This window comes from Lactuca serriola, chromosome 4 (assembly GCF_051521515.1).
Source record: "Lactuca serriola cultivar US96UC23 chromosome 4, Lser_US96UC23_V15, whole genome shotgun sequence".
Lineage (NCBI taxonomy): Eukaryota > Viridiplantae > Streptophyta > Magnoliopsida > Asterales > Asteraceae > Lactuca > Lactuca serriola.
The window spans coordinates 349,673,457-349,686,240 of NC_136411.1; positions in this window are offsets into that span (position 1 = coordinate 349,673,457).

Genomic DNA, 12,784 nt, shown 5'->3' on the forward strand with positions numbered 1-12,784 from the left:
ATGTGAAATCTAAGTACACTATCCTTCGATTCTACTTGTTTCCAAGTTTCTAGTAGGTTATAACTTAGCTTCTAGTTACTAAGTCTAGTATGTGTCATGCCTATACATGCAACTAATTTTAGTCAAATCTAGAACCGACTCGAATTTTGACGGTTGTCACACGAGCCCTGTGGTAGTCGGGAGCTCCACAAGCCCTAAACACCCTGAAAGTCAACGTGTGTGACCCCATCATGGCCGCCACCTTTGTGCAAAAAGCACTCAACCTCTCATCCAACAGCTCATGAATGCCCTCCATGATCTTCCCAAAGATCACAGGAGTCTGGCCTAGGATGTTGTGCGTAATCTCTGAGGAGATGAACTCCCTGGTCTGCTCATCTAGATGCTTGAATCCAGAGCTTGAGCCCGATCCCTCTCCGGCACCTGAACTGCCAATTGCTGGTCTAGGGCATAAAACCACCATTCTGAAAAACACATGACAACAAATTTCAGAATACTAACATAACTCGAGGGATCACGTACACTACAAGTTCCCTGGTCTTATCTCAGCCTTCCTTGATTCGAGTACAGATCCTCTGCTTTCAGTAGTACAGGCCCATACTACCTTCCACATCTATTTGTACTTTCCTCAAGAACTGCCTTGACTCCACTAAGTCCTAGGCATGCCCTAGGGTATTAACCAACCTACTCTCCGCCATCAGCTGCATAAGAAGTCCCCACTCTCTTCCCCTAACTAGCTCGCGAATACAATTATATATTACTCATACTAGATAATTCTTCGTATAAGAGATCCTACCCTACAATGGTTAGACTCAAAGGAGAGCTGCGAAATAGAGCTAGACCTAACCTTCTGAAATTATTTAGTCCTTGCAATATGTAACTTAACATATTCGTTTACTAGTTAATGAAAGACAACTAGGACTCCTAAAAGCACGAAGCAAGCAACGTTCGTGCATTGAGTTCACATAATCAAGCATCTACTACTCGGCTATCATATTGTTTAATCTATACTAGCATGCAATTCATAAAGTTGATACACATATAACAGGCACATAAGGCATTCTTCCAAGATCCTTAGTCCTAATCTAGCATGTTGTTCTCATAAAGCTGGAAAAACATATCATAACATAAACTTGCATGGGTAATTTGGGAGTACTTACTTGAGCTCGGCTGATCACATGCACCATGCCCTCTTTCTCTTTTTAAAATTCTTTTCTATTTTCTAAATCCTTTTTGTAAGAATGCTTTTCTTTGGAAATTTTTATACCACTTCCTTAGTTTGAGTTCAGACACACCCGAAGATGTGCCTAACTCCTCAAACCAAGGCTCTGATACGAACTTGAAACATCCCAAAAATATAGTTTAAAAATTTCCTTTTAAAAATTTACTTACAACCATAAATCATCCATAATCATAAGGAAACCATATATCATGTATCTCAAAACACCATATCAAATACTGTAATAATAACATATGATAAAAATATCAAAGCAATCTCCCAGGCCAAAAGACTGTGGTGTGTGCCATGCCATCATCTCGAGCCCTTCCATGTGCTAGCTGAAATACTTGAAACCAAAACTAAAACTGTAAGCACGAAGCTTAGTGAGCTCCCCCATATTACCACATACCAAACACATAACATATAACGAATAGCATAACTTTGGGACTACTCCCAACTAAATCAAGATAAACCCAACAACGGACTCTTGCCCGACATCAGGCTCACCCTGGCATCCGACCGCATCTGGCATCGGGCTCACCCCAACATTAGGCTTTCCTCGACATCGGCTTACCCCGACACATACATCGCATAACATATATCATAAACACTTAACATAATCACATAAACTACATCGGGCTTGCCCGACATCGGACCGAAGCCCGTAACATATATCACATAACATACAACATGCATGAATCACAAAGACATCAACCATACATAGCTACTTCTCGGGACCGCCTCGGCATCGGACCGAAGTCTGAGATCACATAAACTGCATCGGGCTAACCCCGACATCGGGCTTACCCGACATGCAATAACTACATAAACGGGTCGCTATTGGTGCCTTACACCCGTTCCTATTGGAGGAAAACTAACCTCTCAATCTGGCTGCTGAAAAAATCGAGCAAGGTAACTCTGTCTGCTGCTCCAACTACTCCCCGACTATTATGACCAAAAGAATACTTACTCAAAAACTAAAGATTCTTCTATGCGTAAAATGACTATTTTACCCGTTTGATCTAATTTGGGCCATGACCTAGGCCCAAACCTTTCTAGTCCTTCTAGACTCACTAAGGCCCCTTAAGTCCCCAAATGGCCCAGTTTTCTAAATTGGGCCAAACTCTTCAAATGGGCTTTCCTTTCTAGCCCAATTAGTCCTTGAGCCCTTAACTGACTTTTGAAGGCCCATCACGGCTCACTGCTGCTATGTCCAAGACTTGGCCCAAACAGTGGCCCAACAACAAAACCCACTGACTCTGCGTACGCTGAGCGTACCTGTCTATACGCTGCACGTACCGTTGAAATGGCTTGTACGCTGTGCGTACTGGCGAGTACGCCCAACGTACTCTCATGTTAATCCCTTGTCTCCAAAACTGCTTAATCCCTTAACACACTACGTCCAAACTATAGATCTGAGTCCAATACTTTGCCCTAACCCATAAAGTCGATCAGTTGGTGGCTTGCAACCCACCAAATGTGCTCAACACTATAAATGGCAATGAACTTTCATGGAAATGGCTAGATCTCTTGCATGGATTCATAAAAGCCTCAAATCTTGCAACTTTACTGCTAATGGAACACTTTGAGCTTCAAGGGTGGCAACCCTAAGCTCAAAAATGAAGTTGCATGAGCAAGATCCAATCTTTGGACCTAAAAAGGTCCAAATCTTCATAACCCTAGATCTAGACTTCTAGGAGAAAAGATAGGAGCTTTATACCTCCTTTTGCTGCCAAATGATGAACTTGTTCCAGATCCTTGAGCTCAAGGTACTCAAATGATTCTCCTCTAACTTCTCTTTGCTTCTACCAAGCCTTTGTTCACAAAAATGAGCTCAAGAAGGTCAAACATACACACAAAATGGAGTATAAGGCGAATTAGGGTTTTATGAGGGTGAGGGACAGGTGAGGAGGCCAAAGGGGAGGCTAGGGGTATTTATATGCCTTAAACCCTAAAATTTAGGGTTTGGCATTTGCCCGCGTATGTTGGGGTACCTCATGGTACGCAACGTGTACGCCCCTGAGTCCCTGGAATCCAATGTAGCCACTATACCCTGCGTACGCCAGGTTACGCCCCGCGTATGACTTATGGGCATCTCAACTTGTTAGCCCAAATTATTACGGTCCACTCCAAAGGGTCCATTTTCGATTGTCCTCAACTCATTGCCTGCTAGTTATGATCAGATCGTTCTAACTTATCATTTGAACAACACAGAAACGACATTAACCTAACTGCATAATTTGTTGCAAACTTTTGAGTCGGGGATGATGAAAAATCATGCCCATTTTCGACAAATGCTCCTGTTCTGGCCATTGGATCTGGAAAAGGGAAAAATAGGAAGGCTTCTTCAATCCAATCAGAAAGGGAAGGACCATGTTGGAGGGTCTAACAATGGGTCCAAGTTAAAGCCCAACGTTGACGTCCTTATGATCAGTGATCCAAAAGAGGCCACTTACATCCATTATCGCAAAAAGGGTCATTGGAGAAGAAGCTTCTTGAATACTTGCAGAACTTGAAGGATGGTAAATTCAACTCGTCCTCATCAGGTATTTACACTATCCAAGTTAATAACACACAAACTTCTCATTCTTGGGTTCTTGATACAGGGTGTGGTTTCCACATTTGTTCTGATTTGCAAGGACTAAGAGAAAGTGAGGAAGTGGAGCATGGAGGACTGAACTTGATCATATGGAATAGGCGATCTTCACCTGTTACCAAAACTGGGACTTATGGGCTTATTCTTATTAGTGATGTTAGGATCAACTTAATAATTGTATCTACTCGTAAGAAATGACATGAAACAATATTTCATTTCATGCACTGTTCAGACAAGGTTTTAAATATTCTTATGATAATGATATTGGTTCAATTTCTGCTTTCAAAAACAATGTTTTTATATTTAAAGATTTACCTTGTAATGGAGTGTATGAAACTGTGACTTATGTTGGTAACTTAAGCAATAATTTGTTTCATATTGATTCATCCAATGGTATGGACAATGCATATTTGTGGGATTGTCATCTTGGTCACATAAACAAGAAACACAACACCCAACTCCAAAAGGATGGAGTGTTGGAATCATTTGATCTTAGGATAGATGATCAATGCGAATCTTCTCTCCTAGGTAAGATGACAAAATCACTTTTCACTGGATCATGTGAAAGAGGTGAAGGTTTATTGGACCTAATCCTTATGGATGTTTGTAGCCCATTTAGGTCCACCACAAAGGATGATAATCGATATTACGAGACATTTACGAATGATTTTAGCAGATATGATTATATATACTTTATCAAAAATAAATCGGCAACCTTTTAAAAGTTCAAAGAGTTTAAGCACGAAGTCGAGAATCAATTGGGCAGGAAGATAAAGATGCTCAAATCTGATAGAGGTGGTGAGTATCTTAGTATTGAGTTCTATGACTATCTTAAGGAATATGGAATCGTTTCACAATTGACTCCTCCCAGAACACCACAACTTCATGGTGTGGATGAGAGGCGTAATCGAACCTCACTGGATATGGTTTATTTGATGATGAATCGAGCTTCTCTTCCTGTTCATTTCTGGGGGTATCCCTTAGCGACATCCGCCCATATCATGAATCCTTCTCCAACAAAGAAGGTTTCCAAAACACCTCATGAGATATGGACAGGGAAGGCTCCCTATCTTGCACATATCCAGGTCTGGGGCTGTGAAGCACTCGTAAGACAAGAGACGCATGACAAACTGGAACCCAGAGCCAAGAAGTGTTATTTCATTGGCTACCCAAAAAAATTATTTGGATACTTTTTCTACAAACCTAGTGAGATTGTGGTCTTGTAGCTCGAAGTGAAGTCTTTCATGAGAGATATCTCATATTCAAAGAGGATAGTGGGAGTGATATTGATCTTGAAGAAATTCAAGAGTCATCCAATGAAGGAACCTTAGAAAATACTAGCACTCAACTTGAGGAAGTAGTTCTAGTTGATCCATTTGACAAATTGATACCCATTCGTCGTTAAAGTAGGGTTAGCATGGCAGTTCCATTCTAGGGTTTCCATATTACATCAGATGGTGATACGTTTATCATTGATAGAACACTAGTAAATTTGGATAAACCTGTTAACCACAAGAAACCAATGGTAGCCCCTGAGGCTGCTAAATGGAAGGAGGCAATAGATAGTGAGATTCAATCCATGTATGATAACCTGGTATGGAACTTGGTTGATCATGTACCTGGTCAAAAGACAGTCAGGTACAACTGGATCTTTAAAAAGAAGACCAACATGGATGAGGAAGTACACACCAATAAAGTTGGGTTGGTTACAAAGCGCTTTACTCAAACCCAAGGGATTGACTATGATGAAACTTTTTCACCAGTAGCTAAGATAAAGTCTATCAGGATTATGCTTACAATAGTTGCATTTCATGTTTATGAAATTTGAGAGATAGATGTTAAAACCCCTTTCCTTAATTGAAAATTATCTGAGGACGTCTACATGAGTCATCCAGCGGGTTTTATAAATTCCAAGTTTCATAATAGGTTGTGTAAGCTTGAGAAATCTATTTATGGATAGAATCAAGCATTTCATGTTTATGAAATTTGAGAGATAGATGTTAAAACCCCTTTCCTTAATGGAAAATTATCTGAGGACGTCTACATGAGTCATCCAGAGGGTTTTATAAATTCCAAGTTTCATAATAGGTTGTGTAAGCTTGATAAATCTATTTATGGATAGAATCAAGCATCTCACAGTTGAATCTCTGCTTCCATGAGAACGTCAAGGAGTTTGTGTTCTCTAAAAGTGAAGATGACTCTTGTTGATGAAATACTCTTTATAGGAAATGATATTTATATTTTGCAAGAAGTTAAGTCTTGGATTGAAAAGGGATTCACTATGAAGGATCTGGGGGATGCGTCCTATATTTTGGGAATAAGGATTCACCGGGATAGAAAGAATCGTCTTATTGTTCTTAGCCAGAGTATGTATTTAGATAAAATACTGGCTTTTTAGTATAGAGACTTCAAAGAAAGGGAACTTCCCATTCATAGTAATATCCAATTGAGTAAGACTCAAATTCCAAGTACTGATGAAGAGATAGCTAACATGAGGCGATTCCCATATGCTTCAACAGTAGGATCAATCATGTATGCAATGACGTGTACTCTCCTTGATGTGTATTATGCTTTGAGCATGGTTAGTCGATTTCAGGAAATCCTGGCAGAGCCCATTAGATTGCGGTGAAGAATATTCTTAGGTATTTGTGAATAACAAAATACATGTTCCTAGTTCTTGGTGGTAGTGATAAATTAAGAGTAATTGCTTACAATGACGCCAACTTTCAAATAAACTGAGGAAACTTTTGTTCGCAGTCTGGCTGGGTGTTCTTATTGAATGGAGCAGCGGTTACTTGGAAGTGTTCCAAACATGACATGGTGGCTGATTCCACGTGTGAGTTGAAGTACATTGCGGCAAGTGAAGCATCTAAGGAAGTGGCTTGGCTGAAGAACTTTATCGGGTATATTAGAGTCGTTCCAACTATTCAAGAAGCAATGGAATTGTTCTGCGATGATGGAGGTGCAGTTGCTTTCACGAAAGAACCAAAAGATCATGGTAAATCCAAGCACATCTATAAGAAGTACCATTATATTCGACATCGGGTAGAAGACGGGCACCTTCTAATGAAGTGAGTATCATCAAAAGATAAAGTTTCATATCCTTTAACAAAGGCTTTGAGAAGGATCAAACACTTACAACATGCTAGGAGCATAGACTTAAGAGACGATATTAATTTTAGTAGTTAGGTGATATTTTGAAACTTATAACAAAAAAAATGTCATTGATTTAGTGAATGCATAATAGAGAATTATTTATGAGTATCGTACTGCCTTATTCAATTATTTATTCTTGTGTTTTCTTTTGCATATTTACACTTCTTGAGTAATTTGAATTATTCAAACTTCCACGGTCATTCATACTTTTGGAAGTAAGTAATGAGTTAATATTGTCATGAATGGATTGTAGATTGTTGATTGAGGTTAAGATATTGCATTTGAATTGCTACAATATTCATGAGTACTTTGAAAATAGGGATTTTAAGTATTGGATAAACCAATGCTTAGAGATTACTTCGTGGATCTTGTCATGAGTTATTATAAGACGATAATATCTACTATTCTTAAAGCAGGGATATGTAGTTCATAGTTTACATATCAATGACACATTGGTTAAGTCAAACACATCTTGTAACTGGGTGTTATAAAGGGTTATTCCATGTGTGATTTGATATGCAAATCATATGACTATGTAGTCAAAGTAATTCATTCCTATTTCCCTAATAGGAAAATCGATATCATGAGGCCCATGATGATTTGATGTTGACTAAATATAGTTTTGGGCCCAACGAGGATTAATTGATGTGTTCAATATTAAGTCAGATAAAGTCTTTACAAATCGGGAAATTGAGAAATGGATTCTTGGACATTGAGATTGATTCTGATCCATGTCTCATGTGCATATGGTATCTTGTAGAATTGTAGCACCGTGAATTTCAAAATAATTTTTTTTCGCATAATATAAAAGCATATTCATTTAATTTTCATAAAAACATCAATGTTTGAAACTTCAATCCATGTCATACAAAGAATCCCAAGATCACATAACATAAAAATCTCATGTGTGTGTACTGATTAAGCCGGCGCCTTCCCACAGTCATCACTAGTACCTGAAACAAATTACACCAAAACTGTAAGCACAGAGCTTAGTGAGTTCCCCAAAATAGCACACATAACACATATTAGCCACTCGAGGCTATAACTCTGTGGGTCCGTAGACCCTACTCTGTGAACCCTCTGGTTCTAACTCTGGGAACCTTCCGTTTCCAACTCTATAAACATGCACAGCATAAATCACTTAGAAATAATGCAGTACAACACATAACACACATATAGCATACAAATACTCTGTCACATAACTCTGATTACCTACTCAAGGTAAAGTATAGTGAGAAGACTCACCTCGCGTATCTCGATAACTCGCAGATCCCGGAAATCACTCGCGCTCGATCCTCCGAGCTATAATCCTCTTATAACACAATATATCTCTAATTAACACTTTCTCAACTAAGGTTGACTACCCCTATCGGCGAGTCTATACGTGTTCACTGACTCCCTAGGATCCTCTCTTGACACATCGAGTACTTCCCTGACTCGACGAGTTCCACCGGGCATGAATCGCGGGGCCACCATGACTCAACTCGCCGAGTCTCAAGAACAACTCGGTGAGTTCCAGCTTGACTCAGTCCACTCGACAACCCCATCTGACTCACTGAGTCAACCCCTTAACTCGGCAAGACCACTCACTGAGTGGTTAAGGACAATCTTCATGCTACTCGTCGAGTCTGTTTTTCAGATTCGGCGAGTCCATGCAATGCATCAACTCAAACTCACTCTTGAGGTCAGATCCGTCCCAATGACTCATAGATCCAGTCCTTCTAAGTTCATTTATCACGTAAAGTCACTATCTTGGCTACCGTGCGATGCCTACAAGGCTTCTTTTGGTGAAATGACATCTAAAATGGTAACCTAAGTCCCCAACTCAAAAGGAAAGGCATAAAGCAGAGCATTTGGGACTCTCTGGACCTACTAAGGTCCAGATCTAGGTACCATTTCCCCATGGGACCTCTCACACTCCAATTACAAGGAAAACAAGGCATGAAGAAACCCTAGATTTGACCATATCAATAATAACACAAGAATAAGCTCTGAATATTACCTCAAATAGCTTCCTCTGTCGAAATGGAAGTAGATCCAAGCTCCCCAACTCACCTAGCTTGACCTTTCTCTTCCCTTCTTGCTAACACACACAAGGATGGTGAATAATGGCCTCTTTTCTCACTCACAAGGACTCTCACATGCTCTGGTGCTCTCAAGGTCGAAGGTAGCCGCAATGAAGGGTTATAAGGTCCTTTAAATAGGACTTAGGGCCAGGAAATTAGGGTTTCGTTAAACAGCATGGACTCGCCGAGTCCGGACGCGAACCCGCGTCCAAATCTGCAATCATACTCGGCGAGTCTAGGCTCTAACTCGCCGAGTCTCCTCACAAACTACAAAAAATAAATAAATGAATAATACCTGGGAATCCGGGCTGTTACAATTCTCCCCCACTAGAACTAGACTTCGCCCTCGAAGTCTCGCTCTGCAAATAACTCTAGGTGCTGCTCACGCATCTCACGCTCCGATTCCCAAGTCATCTCGGACCCCTTCCGATGCTGCCACTGAACCAAAACCAGGGGTACCTCCTTGTTCCTCAGAACCTGGATTTTTCGATCTCTGATGGCCACTGGTCTCTCAGCATAATTCAGACTCGCATCCACCTGAATATCCTCTAATGGAACCACTACCGACTCATCGGCTATACACTTCCTCAGCTGCGACACATGAAAAGTGTCGTGAATCTGCCCCAACTCTGCTGGCAAATCCAAACGATAGGCTACCCGGCCTACCCTCGCGATCACTCAGAAGGGACCAATATATCGGGGTCCCAACTTGCCCCTCTTCCTGAATCGAATCACTCCTTTCCAAGGAGAGACCTTCAAGAGTACAAGGTCGCCGACCTGAAACTCAAGCTCGGACCGGTGTCTGTCTGCATAGCTCTTCTGACGACTCTGAGCGATTAACAACCTCTGTCTGACCTGCTGGATCTGCTCTGTCGTCTGAAGCACAATCTCTGTACTGCCCATCACATGCTGTCCCACCTCTCCCCAACAAATGGGGGTCCGACACCTCCTCCCATACAACAGCTCAAAGGGCGGCATACCAATGCTCGAATGATGGCTGTTGTTGTAGGAAAACTCTGCCAAGGGCAAGTACGTATCCCATCTCCCCCCGAAATCCAACACACATGCTCGGAGCATGTCCTCGAGCGTCTGAATCGTCCGCTCACTCTGTTCGTCTGTCTGGGGATGATATGTGGTACTAAAATGCAGCCTAGTACCCAACTCCTCATGAAACTTCTTCTAGAATCTGGAAGTGAAACGCACATCTCGGTCTGAAACAATCCAGATCGGCACCCCATGCCGAGATACCATTTCCCTCATGTACACCTCTGCCAATTTCTCTGCTGAAGAACTCTCGCTGATAGTAAGAAAGTGAGCGCTCTTCGTCAACCTGTCCATAATCACCCAAATTGCGTCAACTCCCCTGGCAGTCCTTGGCAATTTGGTGATAAAATCCATGTTGATCTGTTCCCACTTCCATTCGGGAACCTCCAACGGTTGCAACTTACCATGCAGCCTCTGGTGCTCGGCCTTAACCCTACGACAGGTCAAGCACCTCTTAGCAAACCACGCAACATCCCTCTTCATACATGGCCACCAATACTCCTTCCTCAGGTTTAAATACATCTTAGTGGCCCCTGGATGGATCGAAAATTTCGACCGATGAGCCTCTTCCATCAAAATTGTACGCGTTCCTCCCACGTACGGCACCCAGATACGCCCTTGAAATGTCATAAGCCCCCGACCATCGGTAACGAACTCTGAAACCAAACTAACAACCCGCTCTTTCTTCTACATCTCAGGTTGCACAGCCTCGGCTTGTGCCCCACGAATGGCGTCCAACACTGGAGCTACCACGGTCAATCTGAAACATACATCCCGCAGCGGGGTGCTCTCCGCCCTGCGGCTCAGCGCATCGGCTACAACATTAGCCTTGCCCGGGTGGTACAGGATCTCACAATCATAATCCTTGACCACATCCAACCACCTTCTCTGTCACATATTTAGGTTCGGCTGATCCATCAAATATTTCAAACTCTTATGGTCCGTGTATATCACACACCGAACCCCATACAGGTAGTGACGCCAAATCATGAGGGCGAACACCACTGCCCCAAACTCTAGATCATGGGTGGGATATCTCATCTCATGAGGCTTCAGCTGCCTCGATGCATATGTTATCACATGCCCTCTCTGCATCAGCACCGCCCCCAACCCCATAATATATGCGTCACAGTATACCACAAAGTCCTCCATCCCTTCCGGGAGGGCTAACACCGGGGCTTCGCATACCTTTGGCGAAGTTTCTCAAAGGAGGCCTGCTGCTCGGGGCCCCATGAAAAAGCAACACCCTTCCGGGTCAACCTGGTGAGTGGCACTACGATCTTAGAGAAATCCTTGATAAATCTCCGATAATACCCTGCCAACCCTAGGAAACTCCTGATCTCGGAGGGTGACCTCGGAACCTCCCAACTCATCACCGCCTCAACCTTGGCCGGGTCGACCAATATCCCTTTCTGGTTAACGAGATGTCCTAAGAACTGGACCTCCCGCAACCAGAAATCACACTTGGAGAATTTGGCATAAAGCCTCTCCGGTCTCAGAACTCCGAGAACCTCTCTCAAATGCTCCTCATGCTGCTCTCTAGATCTCGAATATACCAGAATGTCGTCGATAAATACAATCACCGACCGAACCAGCATCGGCCTACACACTCGGTTCATGAGATCCATAAACACTGCCGGGGCATTGGTGAGCCCAAAAGGCATCACCACAAACTCGTAATGCCCATAACGCGTCCTGAACGCTGTCTTCTGGACGTCCTCATCCCGCACCCTCACCTGATGATATCCAGACATCAAATCGATCTTGGAGAACCAAGATGCTCCCTGCAACTGATCGAACAAATCGTCGATCCTCGGCAACGGGTAAGGGTTCTTGACCGTCAGCTTGTTCAACTCCCGGTAATCAATGCACATCCGTTGTGAACCATCCTTCTTCTTGACGAACAGGATAGGCGTTCCCCACGGCGAGCTGCTCAGCCGAATAAACCCCTTCCTCAGCAGCTCCTGAAGCTGCGAGGATAACTCTTGCATCTCTAGAGGTTCAAGGCGATAAGGCACCTCAGCGATAGGCGCAGCTCCCGGAACCAAATCGATACTGAACTCCACTTGCCTCACAGGAGGCACACCCGGAAACTCCTCAGGAAATACATCCGGGAACTCACGCACTACCGGAACCTCCTCAACTGACCTCGGTCTCTCGGAATCCACCCGCGAATCCATCACATACGCCACAAAACCTTTACAACCCTGCTGTAGACACTGGCTCGCCCTAGCGGCCGAACAAAACGTTGATCCTAGATGTGTACCCTCTCCGTACACTATAAGAACTCCCCCACTAGGGTCTCGTATGGTCACCAGCTGTCGCTCGCAGCCGATAACCACACTGAATCTGCTCAACCAGTCCATGCCTACAATGACACAGACATCACCCATCGCAATAGGAACCAGATCAATCGGGAACTCAACACCAAAAATCTCGACTACGCACCCTCAGAGAACCTCCGTGGCATATATCACCTTCTCGTCAGCTATGGAAACTCTCAGAGACCGACTCAACGCCTCACGACTAACACTAATATGCTGACTAAAAGCCAAAGATACAAAAGACCGACTCGCACCAGAGTAAAATAACACCAAGGAAGGTACAAAATTCACAAGAAAAGTACCTACGCATAACATAATATAAGCATAATATCTCAACATCAAAATAAATACACGAAAGAATACATACCAGCCACGACATCGG